The sequence below is a fragment of the Choloepus didactylus genome, chromosome X, assembly GCF_015220235.1.
Source record: "Choloepus didactylus isolate mChoDid1 chromosome X, mChoDid1.pri, whole genome shotgun sequence".
Classification (NCBI taxonomy): Eukaryota; Metazoa; Chordata; class Mammalia; order Pilosa; family Megalonychidae; genus Choloepus; species Choloepus didactylus.
The window spans coordinates 115,646,520-115,663,395 of NC_051334.1; positions in this window are offsets into that span (position 1 = coordinate 115,646,520).

The window sequence follows — 16,876 nt, forward strand, 5'->3', positions numbered from 1 at the left end:
ACTGTCCGGCTTATAAGCCTCCAACTGATCACCCGGACCAAATCCAGCCAATTGCATTCTCTAACTGTGGAAGCACGCCCCTTGATGAGTCATCAGTCAGCTGCAGTCAATTGACTGATGATCTGACAAACCAACCAGCCTCAAATAGCCTCACAGGAATCGTCAGGCCAGTGCCCGCTTGACCAGACAGCTAGGCCACCTAGCCAAGTTGACACATGAACCCAACCATCACAGCTTACATAAGTGAAACCTCCAGGATAGCCTCTTGACTCTATTTGGGATCTCTCAGCCACTGTGACTTCGGCTTGTTACCTTTCTCCCCCCCCCCCTTTTGGCCAGAGGTAACATTTTAAAATATTAAAATATACAGTGTGCAACAAAAGAGTACAAGACAAACAAAGACACAGGAAATGTTGGCCCATCCAAAGGAAGAGGATAAAACTACAGAAATCAACAACGAAGAAGACAAGAATGTGGACATACCAGACAAAACCTTTTAAAAAGGATCTTAAAAATGCTCAAGGAGATGAAGGAAAGTACAGAGAAAGAACTAAAGGATATCAGGGAAACAATGAATGAACAATATGAGAGTCTAAATAAGAAATAGAAATATTAAATGTTACCAAACAGAACTGCCAAGTTGAAGACCAAAATAACTGAAATGAAAGGAGGGTTGCAAGAGCATAATGGAGCTGGTAGAAGAAAGAATCAGTGAATTTGAAGACAAGACACTTGAAAATCAGGAGGAAAAAAGAAATATTTAAAGTGATAATAGCCTAAGACAGCTGGGTGATACCATCAAGTGAACCAGCATACACATCATGGAAGTCCCAGAAGGAAAAGAGAGAGAGAAAGGGGCATAAGGAACAGTCAAAGAAATAATGACAGAGAACTTCACAATCTTAGCAAAGATGTGAATACGCACATCCAAGAAGCTCAGAGAACACCAAATAGGATAAAAATTAAGAAAAATACATTGCATCATATATAGATTACACTATCAAATGCAAAGGATGACTAGAGAGTTCTGAAAGCTGCAAGAGGAAAGCAAAGAAATATGTACAAGGGAGTCCCAATTAGATTGAGAGAGGATTTCTCATCAGAAACCATGGAGGCAAGAAAGCAAGGGGTTGAAATATTTAAAGCACTGAAGGAAAACAACTAAAAGTCAAGAATTTTATATCTTGCAAGACCCTCTTTCAAAAATGAGGGCAACAACTCTGCAAATAAATTCATCACCCTCCCCACTACATGGGATGTGATACCCAGGTGAGTGAATCTCCCTGGCAATGTGGGAAACAGATCCCAGGAATGAGCCTGGCCATGGCATCAAGGGATTGAGGATGTCTTCTTGACCAAAAGGGGAAAAAGAAAGGTAATAAAATAAGGTTTCAGTGGCTAAGAGATTTCAAATAGAGTAGAGAGGCTATCCTGGAGGTTACTTTTCTGTAAGCTTCAGCTAGAAATGCCAAATGGCCACACACAATAGGACAAGCTCAAATCAACATACTCTCAAAACCCTAAAGAATACCCTGGTCCCTATCTGAGACTCTATAAAAGTTTCACTCACTATGTATATTTTTCAGAAACTTAAACCCTCCAGAGTGTTCCTGTGCCAGATAAGTCCCAAAACCCAGAGGCAACAGCCTCTTCAAGAACATCAACCAGAAGCATTCCCCTTCCCTAGAATGTTGACACCCCTTTTCAATACGAACAAGTTAGGGTGGTCAATGCCTACACATCCCTGAAGACAGAAAAAGTGATTAAATGAGAGGAAGCAGTAGCAACAAACAAGATAGGATTCAACAGAGGATTATGAATACTGAATCTTTATATAAATATATATTTTTTTAGTTGCTAGACTATTAGAATAGCTAGAAGGAAAGAACTGAAAATGTGGAACTGTAACCCATAACATTCTTTGAAATTTGTTCTATAGCTACTTGTTAAATTGTACTTTGAAAGTTATCCCCTTTCTGTATATATCTCATGTTTCGCAATAAGGAAAGAACTGAAAATGTGGATCTGTAACCCATAACATTCTTTGAAATTTGCTTTATAGCTACTTGTTAAATCATACTTTGAAAGTTATCACTTTTCTGTATATATGATATATTTCACAATAAAAAGTATAAAAAAATGAGGGCGAGATTAAGACATTCTCAGATAAACAAAAGCTGAGGGAGTTCATCACCACTAGACTTGACCTACAAGCAATGCAAAAGAGAGTTCTTCAGACTGAAAGGTAAGAACACTAGACAGTGGTTCAAAGCAGCATAGAGACAGAAAGACTTGGGGTAAATGTAACCATTTGGGTAATTATAAACGCCAGTATTAGTATAGTGCATTGTTTGATATGTAACTCTACTTCTTACTTCCTACAGGTGCTAAAACACAAATGAATAAAAGTAATGATAAATCTATGTTTTTGGACATACAATGTACGAAGATATGAGTGGTAACAAGTACTAAAAACTGGACAGGGGAAATAGGGTATAGGAAAAGTATGTGTGCATACGACTGAAGTTAATTTGGTATGAAACCAAATATGAATGTTATATATTTAGTATGTTAAATTTTAACCCCATGGTAATGACAAAGAAAACAGATGAAATATATATCCAGATAGACGTGAGAAAGCACCCAATAAAGTGCAACATATAAAAGTAAATGAGGAAGGCGGGGCAAGATGGCAGACTGGTGAGCTGTATGTTTTAGTTACTCCTCCAGGAAAGTAGGTAAAAAGCCAGGAACTGCGTGGACTGGACACCACAGAGCAATCTGTCTTTGGGCATACTTCATACAACACTCATGAAAACGTGGAACTGCTGAGATCAGCGAAATCTGTAAGTTTTTGCGGCCAGGGGACCCGCGCCCCTCCCTGCCAGGCTCAGTCCCGGGGGAGGAGGGGCTGTCAGCTCCAGGAAGGAGAAGGGAGAATTGCAGTGGCTGCTCTTACCGGAAACTCATTCTACTGATTCAAACTCCAACCATAGATAGACTGAGGACAGACACCAGAGACTCTGAGAGCAGCCAGCCCAGCAGAGAGGAGACAGGCATAGAACAAAAACAACACGAAAAACTCCAAAATAAAAGCAGAGGATTTTTGGAGTTCTGGTGAACACAGAAAGGGGAAGGGCGGAGATCAGGCCTTGAGGCGCATATGCAAATCCCGAAGCAAGGCTGATCTCTCTGCCCTGGGCACCTTTCCTTAATGGCCCTGGTTGCTTTGTCTATTAGCATTTCAATAACCCATTAAATCTCTGAGGAGGACCGTTTTTTTTTTTTGTATTTTTTTGTTTTTTTTTTTTAAATCCTTTTTGCTTTTTCTAAAACAATTACTCTAAGAAGCTCAATACAGAAAGCTTCAAAGAATTGAAATTTGGGCACGTCAAGTCAAGAGCAGAACTAAGAGAGCTCTGAGACAAAAGGCAATAATCCAGTGGCTGAGAAAATTCACTAAACAACACAACTTCCCAAGAAAAGGGGGGTGTCCGCTCACAGCCACCATCCTGGTGGACAGGAAACACTCCTGCCCATCGCCAGCCCCATAGCCCAGAGCTGTCCCAGACAACCCAGTGTGACGGAAGTGCTTCAAATAACAGGCACACACCACAAAACTGGGCGTGGACATTAGCCTTCCCTGCAACCTCAGCTGAATGTCCCAGAGCTGGGAAGGGGGAGCAGTGTGAATTAACAGAGCCCCATTCAGCCATCATTTGAGCAGACTGGGAGCCTCCCAACACAGCCCAGCAGCCCAGAACTGCCCTGGGGGGACGGCACTCACCTGTGACATAGCACAGTCATCCCTCAACAGAGGACCCGGGGTGCACAGCCTGGAAGAGGGGCCCACTTGCAAGTCTCAGGAGCCATACGCCAATACCAAAGACTTGTGGGTCAGTGGCAGAGACAAACTGTGGCAGGACTGAACTGAAGGATTAGACTATTGCAGTAGCTTTAAAACTCTAGGATCATCAGGGAGATTTGATTTTTAGGGCCACCCCCCCTCCCCGACTGCCCAGAAACACGCCCCACATACAGGGCAGGCAACACCAACTACACACGCAAGCTTGGGACACCAATTGGGCCCCACAAGACTCACTCCCCCACTCACCAAAAAGGCTAAGCAGGGGAGATCTGGCTTGTGGAGAACAGGTGGCTCGTGGACGCCACCTGCTGGTTAGTTAGAGAAAGTGTACTCCACGAAGCTGTAGATCTGATAAATTAGAGATAAGGACTTCAACTGGTCTACAAACCCTAAAAGAACCCTATCAAGGTCAGCAAATGCCACGAGGCCAAAAACAACAGAAAATTATAAAGCATATGAAAAAACCAGACGATATGGATAACCCAAGCCCAAGCACCCAAATCAAAAGACCAGAAGAGACACACCTAGAGCAGCTACTCAAAGAACTAAAGATGAACAATGAGACCCTAGTACGGGATATGAAGGAAATCAAGAAGACCCTAGAAGAGCATAAAGAAGACATTGCAAGACTAAATAAAAAAATGGATGATCTTATGGAAATTAAAGAAACTGTTGACCAAATTAAAACGATTCTGGACACTCATAGTACAAGACTAGAGGAAGTTGAACAACGAATCAGTGACCTGGAAGATGACAGAATGGAAAATGAAAGCATAAAAGAAAGAATGGGGAAAAAAATTGAAAAACTCGAAATGGACCTCAGGGATATGATAGATAATATGAAACGTCCGAATATAAGACTCATTGGTGTCCCAGAAGGGGAAGAAAAGGGTAAAGGTCTAGGAAGAGTATTCAAAGAAATTGTTGGGGAAAACTTCCCAAATCTTCTAAACAACATAAATACACAAATCATAAATGCTCAGCGAACTCCAAATAGAATAAATCAAAAAAAAACCCACTCCGAGACATATACTGATCACACTGTCAAACATAGAAGAGAAGGAGCAAGTTCTGAAAGCAGCAAGAGAAAAGCAATTCACCACATACAAAGGAAACAGCATAAGACTAAGTAGTGACTACTCAGCAGCCACCATGGAGGCGAGAAGGCAGTGGCACGATATATTTAAAATTCTGAGTGAGAGGAATTTCCAGCCAAGAATACTCTATCCAGCAAAGCTCTCCTTCAAATTTGAGGGAGAGCTTAAATTTTTCACAGACAAAGAAATGCTGAGAGAATTTGCTAACAAGAGACCTGCCCTACTGGAGATACTAAAGGGAGCCCTACAGACAGAGAATCAAAGACAGGACAGAGAGACTTGGAGAAAGGTTCAGTACTAAAGAGATTCGGTATGGGTACAATAAAGGATATTAATAGAGAGAGGGAAAAATATGGCAAACATAATCCAAAGGATAAGATGGCCGATTCAAGAAATGCCTTCACGGTTTTAACGTTGAATGTAAATGGATTAAACTCCCCAATTAAAAGATATAGATTCGCAGAATGGATCAAAAAAAATGAACCATCAATATGTTGCATACAAGAGACTCATCTTAGACACAGGGACACAAAGAAACTGAAAGTGAAAGGATGGAAAAAAATATTTCATGCAAGCTACAGCCAAAAGAAAGCAGGTGTAGCAATATTAATCTCAGATAAAATAGACTTCAAATGCAGGGATGTTTTGAGAGACAAAGAAGGCCACTACATACTAATAAAAGGGGCAATTCAGCAAGAAGAAATAACAATCGTAAATGTCTATGCACCCAATCAAGGTGCCACAAAATACATGAGAGAAACATTGGCAAAACTAAAGGAAGCAATTGATGTTTCCACAATAATTGTGGGAGACTTCAACACATCACTCTCTCCTATAGATAGATCAACCAGACAGAAGACCAATAAGGAAATTGAAAACCTAAACAATCTGATAAATGAATTAGATTTAACAGACATCTACAGGACATTACATCCCAAATCACCAGGATACACATACTTTTCTAGTGCTCACGGAACTTTCTCCAGAATAGATCATATGCTGGGACATAAAACAAGCCTCAATAAATTTAAAAAGATTGAAATTATTCAAAGCACATTCTCTGACCACAATGGAATACAATTAGAAGTCAATAACCATCAGAGACTTAGAAAATTCACAAATACCTGGAGGTTAAACAACACACTCCTAAACAATCAGTGGGTTAAAGAAGAAATAGCAAGAGAAATTGCTAAATATATAGAGACGAATGAAAATGAGAACACAACATACCAAAACCTATGGGATGCAGCAAAAGCAGTGCTAAGGGGGAAATTTATAGCACTAAACGCATATATTAAAAAGGAAGAAAGAGCCAAAATCAAAGAACTAATGGATCAACTGAAGAAGCTAGAAAATGAACAGCAAACCAATCCTAAACCAAGTACAAGAAAAGAAATAACAAGGATTAAAGCAGAAATAAATGACATAGAGAACAAAAAAACAATAGAAAGGATAAATATCACCAAAAGTTGGTTCTTTGAGAAGATCAACAAGATTGACAAGCCCCTAGCTAGACTGACAAAATCAAAAAGAGAGAAGACCCATATAAACAAAATAATGAATGAAAAAGGTGACATAACTGCAGATCCTGAAGAAATTAAAAAAATTATAAGAGGATATTATGAACAACTGTATGGCAACAAACTGGATAATGTAGAAGAAATGGACAATTTCCTGGAAACATATGAACAACCTAGACTGACCAGAGAAGAAATAGAAGACCTCAACCAACCCATCACAAGCAAAGAGATCCAATCAGTCATCAAAAATCTTCCCACAAATAAATGCCCAGGGCCAGATGGCTTCACAGGGGAATTCTACCAAACTTTCCAGAAAGAACTGACACCAATCTTACTCAAACTCTTTCAAAACATTGAAAAAAATGGAACACTACCTAACTCATTTTATGAAGCTAACATCAATCTAATACCAAAACCAGGCAAAGATGCTACAAAAAAGGAAAACTACCGGCCAATCTCCCTAATGAATATAGATGCAAAAATCCTCAACAAAATACTTGCAAATCGAATCCAAAGACACATCAAAAAAATCATACACCATGACCAAGTGGGGTTCATTCCAGGCATGCAAGGATGGTTCAACATAAGAAAAACAATCAATGTATTACAACACATTAAAAACTCGAAAGGGAAAAATCAATTGATCATCTCAATAGATGCTGAAAAAGCATTTGACAAAATCCAACATCCGTTTTTGATAAAAACACTTCAAAAGGTAGGAATTGAAGGAAACTTCCTCAACATGATAAAGAGCATATATGAAAAACCCACAGCCAGCATAGTACTCAATGGTGAGAGACTGAAAGCCTTCCCTCTAAGATCAGGAACAAGACAAGGATGCCCGCTGTCACCACTGTTATTCAACATTGTGCTGGAAGTGCTAGCCAGGGCAATCCGGCAAGACAAAGAAATAAAAGGCATCCAAATTGGAAAAGAAGAAGTAAAACTGTCATTGTTTGCAGATGATATGATCTTATATCTAGAAAACCCTGAGAAATCAACGATACACCTACTAGAGCTAATAAACAAATTTAGCAAAGTAGCGGGATACAAGATTAATGCACATAAGTCAGTAATGTTTCTATATGCTAGAAATGAACAAACTGAAGAGACACTCAAGAAAAAGATACCATTTTCAATAGCAACTAAAAAAATCAAGTACCTAGGAATAAACTTAACAAAAGATGTAAAAGACCTATACAAAGAAAACTACATAACTCTACTAAAAGAAATAGAAGAGGACCTTAAAAGATGGAAAAATATTCCATGTTCATGGATAGGAAGGCTAAATGTCATTAAGATGTCAATTCTACCCAAACTCATCTACAGATTCAATGCAATCCCAATCAAAATTCCAACAACCTACTTTGCAGACTTGGAAAAGCTAGTTATCAAATTTATTTGGAAAGGGAAGATGCCTCAAATTGCTAAAGACACTTTAAAAAAGAAAAACGAAGTGGGAGGACTTACACTCCCTGACTTTGAAGCTTATTATAAAGCCACAGTTGCCAAAACAGCATGGTACTGGCACAAAGATAGACATATAGATCAATGGAATCGAATTGAGAATTCAGAGATAGACCCTCAGATCTATGGCCGACTGATCTTTGATAAGGCCCCCAAAGTCACCGAACTGAGCCATAATGGTCTTTTCAACAAATGGGGCTGGGAGAGTTGGATATCCATATCCAAAAGAATGAAAGAGGACCCCTACCTCACCCCCTACACAAAAATTAACTCAAAATGGACCAAAGATCTCAATATAAAAGAAAGTACCATAAAACTCCTAGAAGATAATGTAGGAAAACATCTTCAAGACCTTGTATTAGGAGGCCACTTCCTAGACTTTACACCCAAAGCACAAGCAACAAAAGAGAAAATAGATAAATGGGAACTCCTCAAGCTTAGAAGTTTCTGCACCTCAAAGGAATTTCTCAAAAAGGTAAAGAGGCAGCCAACTCAATGGGAAAAAATTTTTGGAAACCATGTATCTGACAAAAGACTGATATCTTGCATATACAAGGAAATCCTACAACTCAATGACAATAGTACAGACAGCCCAATTATAAAATGGGCAAAAGATATGAAAAGACAGTTCTCTGAAGAGGAAATACAAATGGCCAAGAAACACATGAAAAAATGTTCAGCTTCACTAGCTATTAGAGAGATGCAAATTAAGACCACAATGAGATACCATCTAACACCGGTTAGAATGGCTGCCATTAAACAAACAGGAAACTACAAATGCTGGAGGGGATGTGGAGAAATTGGAACTCTTATTCATTGTTGGTGGGACTGTATAATGGTTCAGCCACTCTGGAAGTCAGTCTGGCAGTTCCTTAGAAAACTAGAGATAGAGCTACCATTCGATCCAGCGATTGCACTTCTCGGGATATACCCGGAAGATCGGAAAGCAGTGACACGAACAGATATCTGCACGCCAATGTTCATAGCAGCATTATTCACAATTGCCAAGAGATGGAAACAACCCAAATGTCCATCAACAGATGAGTGGATAAATAAAATGTGGTATATACACACGATGGAATACTACGCGGCAGTAAGAAGGAACGATCTGGTGAAACATATGACAACATGGATGAACCTTGAAGACATAATGCTGAGCGAAATAAGCCAGGCACAAAAAGAGAAATATTATATGCTACCACTAATGTGAACTTTGAAAAATGTAAAACAAATGGTTTATAATGTAGAATGTAGGGGAACTAGCAGTGGAGAGCAATTAAGGAAGGGGGAACAATAGTCCAAGAAGAACAGATAAGCTATTTAACGTTCTGGGGATGCCCAGAAATGACTGTGGTCTGTTGGTTTCTGATGGATGTAGTAGGAACAAGTTCACTGAAATGTTGCTATAGTATGTAACTTTCTTGGGGTAAAGTAGGAAAATGTTGGAAGTTAAGCAGTTATCTTAGGTTAGTTGTCTTTTTCTTACTCCCTTGCTATGGTCTCTTTGAAATGTTCTTTTATTGTATGTTTGTTTTCTTTTTTAACTTTTTTTTTCATACAGTTGATTTCAAAAAAGAAGGGAAAGTTAAAAAAAAAAAAAAAAAAGAAAAAAGACAAACAAGGAAAAAAAAAAAAAAAGATGTAGTGCCCCCTTGAGGAGCCTGTGGAGAATGCAGGGGTATTCGCCTACCCCACCTCCATGGTTGCTAACATGACCACAGACATAGGGGACTGGTGGTTTGATGGGTTGAGCCCTCTACCATAAGTTTTACCCTTGGGAAGACGGTTGCTGCAAAGGAGAGGCTAGGCCTCCCTGTATTTGTGCCTAAGAGTCTCCTCCTGAATGCCTCTTTGTTGCTCAGATGTGGCCCTCTCTCTCTGGCTAAGCCAACTTGAAAGGTGAAATCACTGCCCTCCCCCCTACGTGGGATCAGACACCCAGGGAAGTGAATCTCCCTGGCAACGTGGAATATGACTCCCGGGGAGGAATGTAGACCCGGCATCGTGGGATGGAGAACATCTTCTTGACCAAAAGGGGGATGTGAAAGGAAATGAAATAAGCTTCAGTGGCAGAGAGATTCCAAAACGAGCCGAGAGATCACTCTGGTGGGCACTCTTACGCACACTTTAGACAACCTTTTTTAGGTTCTAAAGAATTGGGGTAGCTGGTGGTGGATACCTGAAACTATTAAACTACAACCCAGAACCCATGAATCTCGAAGACAGTTGTATAAAAATGTAGCTTATGAGGGGTGACAGTGGGATTGGGAATGCCATAAGGACCAAACTCCACTTTGTCTAGTTTATGGATGGATGTGTAGAAAAGTAGGGGAAGCAAACAAACAGACAAAGGTACCTAGTGTTCTTTTTTACTTCAATTGCTCTTTTTCACTCTAATTATTATTCTTGTTATTTTTGTGTGTGTGCTAATGAAGGTGTCAGGGATTGATTTAGGTGATGAATGTACAACTATGTAATGGTACTGTAAACAATCGAAAGTACAATTTGTTTTGTATGACTGCGTGGTATGTGAATATATCTCAATAAAATGATGATTAACAAAAAAAAAAAAAAAAAAAAAAGTAAATGAATACAAAAGTAGGCTTTAACAGAAGTGAGGGACAGAAGAGGAATAAGACTTGCAAAGGTTAAACAGCAAAATGGCAGAGGAAAGTCCTTTATTATCAGTAGTGACTTTAAATGTAAATGGATTAAACTCTCCAGTCAAAAGCCAGAGATTGAGAGAATGGATTAAAAAACATGACTCAGCTATATGCCATCTGCAAGAGACTCACCTTAAAGTCAAAGATACAAGTAGGTTGAGGGTGAAAGGACAGAAAAAAAATATACCATGCAAGTAGTAACCAAAAGAGAGCTAGGTTAGCTACATTAATATGAGATAAAACAGACTTTAAGTAAAAAGCAGTTATGAAGAACAAAAATTGTCATTATATACTGATAAAGGGAAGAATTTAACAGGAAGATGTAACAATTATAAATATATATGCATCTACCAGCAGAGCCCCAAGATATAGGAAACAAATACTGACAGATTTGAAGGGAGAATTTGACAGTTCTACATTAATAGTAGGAGACTTTAACATACCACTCACAATAATGGATAGAGCATCTAGTCAGAAGGTCAGTAAGGAAGTACAGGACTTGAATGATACACTAAACCAACTAGACCTAACCAGAAAAATATAGGACACTGCATCCAATGGAAACTGAATACACATTCTTCTTGAGTTCACATGGATCATTCTCCAGGATGGATGATATGTTCGGTCACAGAACAAGTCTTAGTGAATTTAAAAATATTGAAATCATATAATGCATCTTTTACACCAACAACAGAATGAAGCTAGAAGTCAGTAACAGAGGGAAAAATGGAAAATTCACAAATATGCAGCAATTAAACATCATACTGTTAAACAACCAATGGGCTAAAGAGGAAATCAGAAGCAAAATTAGGAAATATCTTGAGGCAAATTAAAATGAAAATACATCATACCAAAACTAATGGGAGGCAGTAAAGGCAGTGCTAAGAGGGAAATGTATGGCTCAAAATGCTTACATTAAACAAGAAGAAAGAATTCAAATCAGAGACCTAACTTCAAAACTGAAAGAACTAGAAAAAGAAGAGCAAACTAGACCCAAAGTGATAAGAAGGAAGGATATAACAAAGATTAGAGTGGAGATAAAATAAATAGAAAACAAAAAAACAATAGAGAGAATCAATAAAATCAAAAATTGGTTTTTCAAAATATCAGTAAAATTGACAAACCTTTAGCTAGACTGACAAAAAAAGAGAGGATACAAATAACAAAAATCAGAAATTAAAAGAGGTACATTATTACCAACCCCATAGAAATAAAAAAGACTGTAAGAGGATATTATGAACAACTGTATGCCAATGAATTAGATAACCTAGATGAAATGGACAAATTCTTAGAAAATCACAAACTACCTGCATTGACTTAAGAAGAAATAGAAGATCTCAACAAACCAATTACTAGTAAAGTGATTGAAACACAAAAATCTCCCCAAAAAGAAAAGCTCAGGACCAGATGGAGTCAAAGGGGAATTTTACCAAACATTCCAAGACTTAACTCCAATTCTGCTCAAAATCTTCCCAAAAAAAATGAAGAGAAGGGAACACTCCCTAACTCATTATATGTGGCCAACAACACCCTCATACCAAAGCCAGATCAAGATACCACAAGGAAAGAAAACTATAGATCAATATCTCATGAATATAGATGCGAAAATCCTCAACAAAATACTAGCAAACCAAATTCAACAGCATATTAAGAGAATTATGCACCACAGTCAAGTGGGATTTATCCCTGGTATGAAAGATTGCTTCAAAACAAGAAAATCAATTAATGTAATAAACCATATTAACAGAATGATGGGGAAAAAACACATGATCATCTCAATTGAGGCAGACAAGGCATCTGACAAAATACAGAACCCTTTCTTATTAAAAACACACAGAACACTAGTGTTCTAGTTTGTTAATGATGCCAGAATGCAAAACACCAGAAATGGATTGGTTTTTATAAAGGAGGTTTATTTGGTTACAAAGTTACAGTTTTAAGGCCATAAAGTGTCCATGTGAGTCATCAACAATCTGGTACATTCACTGGAGTATGGCCAAAGGTGTCCAGAAAACCTCTGTTAGCTGGGAAGGCATGTGGCTGGCGTCTGCTCCAAAGTTCTGGTTTCAAAATGGCTTTCTCCCAGGATGTTCCTCTCTAGGCTGCAATTCCTCAAAAATATCACTCTTAGTTGCTCTTGGGGTGTTTGTCCTCTCTTAGCTTCTCCTGAGCAAGAGTCTGCTTTCAACGGCCATCTTCAAACTGTCTCTCATCTGCAGCTACTCTCTCAGCTTCTGTGCATTCTTCAAAGGTCCCTCTTGACTGTAGCAAACTCACTCCTTCTGTCTGAGCTTATACAGTGCTCTAGTAAACTAATCAAGGTCCATGCTGAATGGGCGGGGCCACACCTCCATGGAAACTATCCAATCAGAGTTATCACCCACAGTTGGGTGTGTCGCATCTCCATGGAAACACTCAAAGAATTACAATCTAATCAACACCAATAACTCTGCCCACACAAGATTGCATCAAAGATAATGGCATTTTGGGGGACATAATACATTCAAACCGGCACAACTAGGAATAGAAAGAAACTTCCTTAACATAATAAAGGGCAAATATGAAAAGTCCACAGGTAACATCCTACTCTGAAGTTTTCCTTCTTAGATCATGAACAATAAAAGGATTCCCATTGTCACCACTGTTACTCAACTTTGTATTGGAAGTTCTCACCAGAACAAGTAGGAAAAAAGAAAGAAAGACAAGACATCCAAGTTGGAAAGGAGGAAGTAAAACTTTCCCTATTTGCAGATGATATGATCCTATATACAGAAAATTCTGAAAAATCCACAACAAAGCTCCTAGAGGTAGTAAATGAATTAAGCAAAGTGTCAAGGTACAAGATCAAGACCCAAAAATCAGTAGTGTTTCTGTAAAGTAGTAATGAACTATCTGAGGAGGAAATAAAAAAAAATCAATTCACAGTAGCAACTGAAAGAATCAAATATCTAGGAGTAAATCTAACCAAGGATGTAAAGGACTTGGACACAGAAAATTACAAAACATTGCTAAAAAATCCATGTTCTTGGATTGGAAAACTAAATATTGTTAAAATATCAGTACTACCCAGAACAATGTATGGATTCAGTGCAATCCCAATCCAAATTCCAACAGCCTTCTTTGTAGAAATGGAAAAGCCAATTATCAAATTTACCTGGAAGGGTAAGTGGTCCCAATATGTAAATTCATATTGAGAAAAAAAAAATGAAGTTTCAGGACTCACAGTTCCCAATCTTAAAACTTACTACAAAGCCACAGTAATCAAAACAGCATAGTTCTGGCATAAAGACAGACATACAGAATGATAAAATAGAATTGAGAGCTCAGAAATCAACACTCACATTTATGGCCATCTGATTTTTAACAACATGGCAAAGACTATGCAATTGAGAAAGAATGGTCTCTTCAACGAATGGTGCTGGGAAAACTGGGTCTCCATTTACAAAAACAAGGAAGAGCCCTACCTCACACCATATACAAAAATAAACCCTAAATGGATCAAAGACTTTAATATTAGAGCCAGAACTATCAAACTCCTAGAGGAAAACGTAGGGAGGCATCTTCAGAACCTTGTGTCAAGCAATTGTTTCTTAGACTTTACATCCAAAACACAAGCAACAAAAGAAAAATGGATAAATGGGACCTCATCAAAATTAAAAACCTGTGCTCCTCAAAGGATTTTACCATGAAAAATAAATGACAACCTACACAATAGGAGAAAGTATTTGGAAGCCATATATCTGAAAAATGATTAATATCCAGATTATATAAAGAAATCCTTCAATTTAATAACAAAAAGACAAAAAGCCCAATTAAAAAATGGGCAAAGACTTGAACAGACATCTCTCCTTAGAAGATATGCAAATGGCCAGAAAGCACATGAAAAGGTACTCAACATTAGCCATCAGGAAAATGAAAATCAAAACAGTTAGAATGACTGCTATTTTTTTTTTTTTTGGGCCAGAGAACTACAGAAAACTTTATTTAGTAAGTTTCAGAGAATAGTAATTGGTATGAGACAACCAAAACAAGCAAATTTCAGGAAATCAGGTCAGGCAATAGAGAAGACTAATGTTCCAAATATGTCAGACACCCATCAAGATTCCTCAATGAGCAGAGGCTGGCAAAAGGCGTTCAGACGGTCAATAGGATAGAGGTGACAGGGTAAGCAGGAGGTTGCACACATGCAGACATACACACACGCACACGTGTTTGCTCTCACTCAGGACATCTGACCCCTAACATTTACTGGATCCCCTCCTGGGGTTTTGTGGTTCCTCTAGGACAGGAACTAATCTCGGTGAAGATGAGTTTTCAAGCAGTCAGAAGTTGGGTGCAGCTGCCTGCAGGAACAGAGGCCCCTCCGCAGCCCTGGGGAGCAAATCCTGAAAGACCCTGAACAAGCCAGTGTCCCCCAGGCTGACTGCTTCTGCCCCACCCTCCACAGGACAGGCTCCTGGCGGCTTATGGGGGCAAACCTCAGACCGGTCAGGAGAAGCGGAGGGGTCCGTGGCTCATGCACATGTCATATGACATTTCTCTGGCGAGTTTGCAGATGCGTTGAGGGGTGGTCTGCAGCTGTCAGGACCACTCTCCCTCCTGTGGCCAGCCCAAGTGTGCTGTTTTTTTTTTTATTATTAAATTCAGTTTTATTGAAATACATTCACACACCATACAATCATCCATGATATACAATCCACTGTCCACAGTATGATAACATAGTTATGCGTTCATCACCACAATCTATCTCTGAACATTTTCCTTACATCAGAAAGAACCAGAACAAGAATAAAAAATAAAAGTGAAAAAAGAACACCCAAATCATCCCCCATCCCACCCCATTTGTCCTTTAGTTTTTATCCCCATTCCTCCACTCATCCATACACTAGATAAAGGGGGTGTGATCCACAAGGTCTTCACAATCACCCTGTCACCCCTTGTAATCTACATTATTATATAACTGTCTTCAGGAGTCCAGACTGCTGGGTTGGAGTTTGGTAGTTTCAGGTATTTACTTCTAGCTATTCCAATACATTAAAGCCTAAGAGGTGTTATCTATATAGTGCATAAGAATGTCCACCAGAGTGACCTCTCGACTTCATTTGGAATCTCTCAGCCACTGAAATTATTTCGTCTCATTTTGCATCCCCCTTTTGGTCAAGAAGATACTCTCAGTCCCACGATGCCGGGTCCACATTCATCCCCGGGAGTCATACTCTGCGTTGCCAGGGAGGTTTACACCCCTGGGAGTCGGGTCCCACGTAGGGGGGAGGGCAGTGAGTTCACCTGTGAATGACTGCTATTTTTTAATAACAATGGTTGGAGAGGATATGGAGAAATGGGAGCACTCATTCATTGCTGGTGGCAATGTAAAATGGTGCAGCCACTGAGGAAGGCAGTTTGTTGGTTCCTTAGAAAGCTAAGTATAGAGCTACCATGTGACCGGAAATCCCAACACTAGGTATACACCGAAAAGAATTGAAAGCAGGAACTCCAACAGATATTTGCACATTCATTCTCATAGCAGCATTAATGACAATTGCCAAAAGATGGAGGCAACCCAAGGGTCCATTAACCAATGAATGGATAAATAAAATGTGGTATATAAATACAATGTAATATTATTCAGCCATAAAAAGGAATGAATTCCTGATACATGTGACAACATGGATGAACCCTGAAGACATCATGTTGAGTGAAATAAGCCAGACACCAAACGACAAACATTGGATGATCTCACTAATTTGAAACAATTCTAATAAGTATACTCATAAAGTCATAATCTGGAACATAGTTTACCAGGGAACAGGGTAGGGATAGGAAATGGGAAGTTAAGGCTTAAAATGTGGGAGAACCTAAGATGGCGGCTAGGTGACACTGGTCAAAAAAACACCTCAGTGAAAAATACTAGATAAAAACCAGAAAGTGTCCCAGAACACCAGTTCCAGCTATGCACCAGCCATACAAGATCTGCTAAATCTACAGGGACCGTGCATTTGGTGAAACCAGGAGTCTGCATTCTGAAACGAGTGAGTGAGCCAGCTGAAAGTCCGGCGGCCATGCTGCAGTGTGGGGAAATGGTGGGCTGGCATTTGGAGACAGACTAGTTCTTTAAAAAAAAAAAAAGAAGCCTGGGAGCAGCTGCAGATACGACGGGGAGAGCCGCACAGTGAAGCACGGCACGAGCGGGCTGGGCTAGCACCTCGGTGTCTGGCGTGGAGGATACCCCTTCCCACAGCCCACTGCTGATTCTCTTGGGAC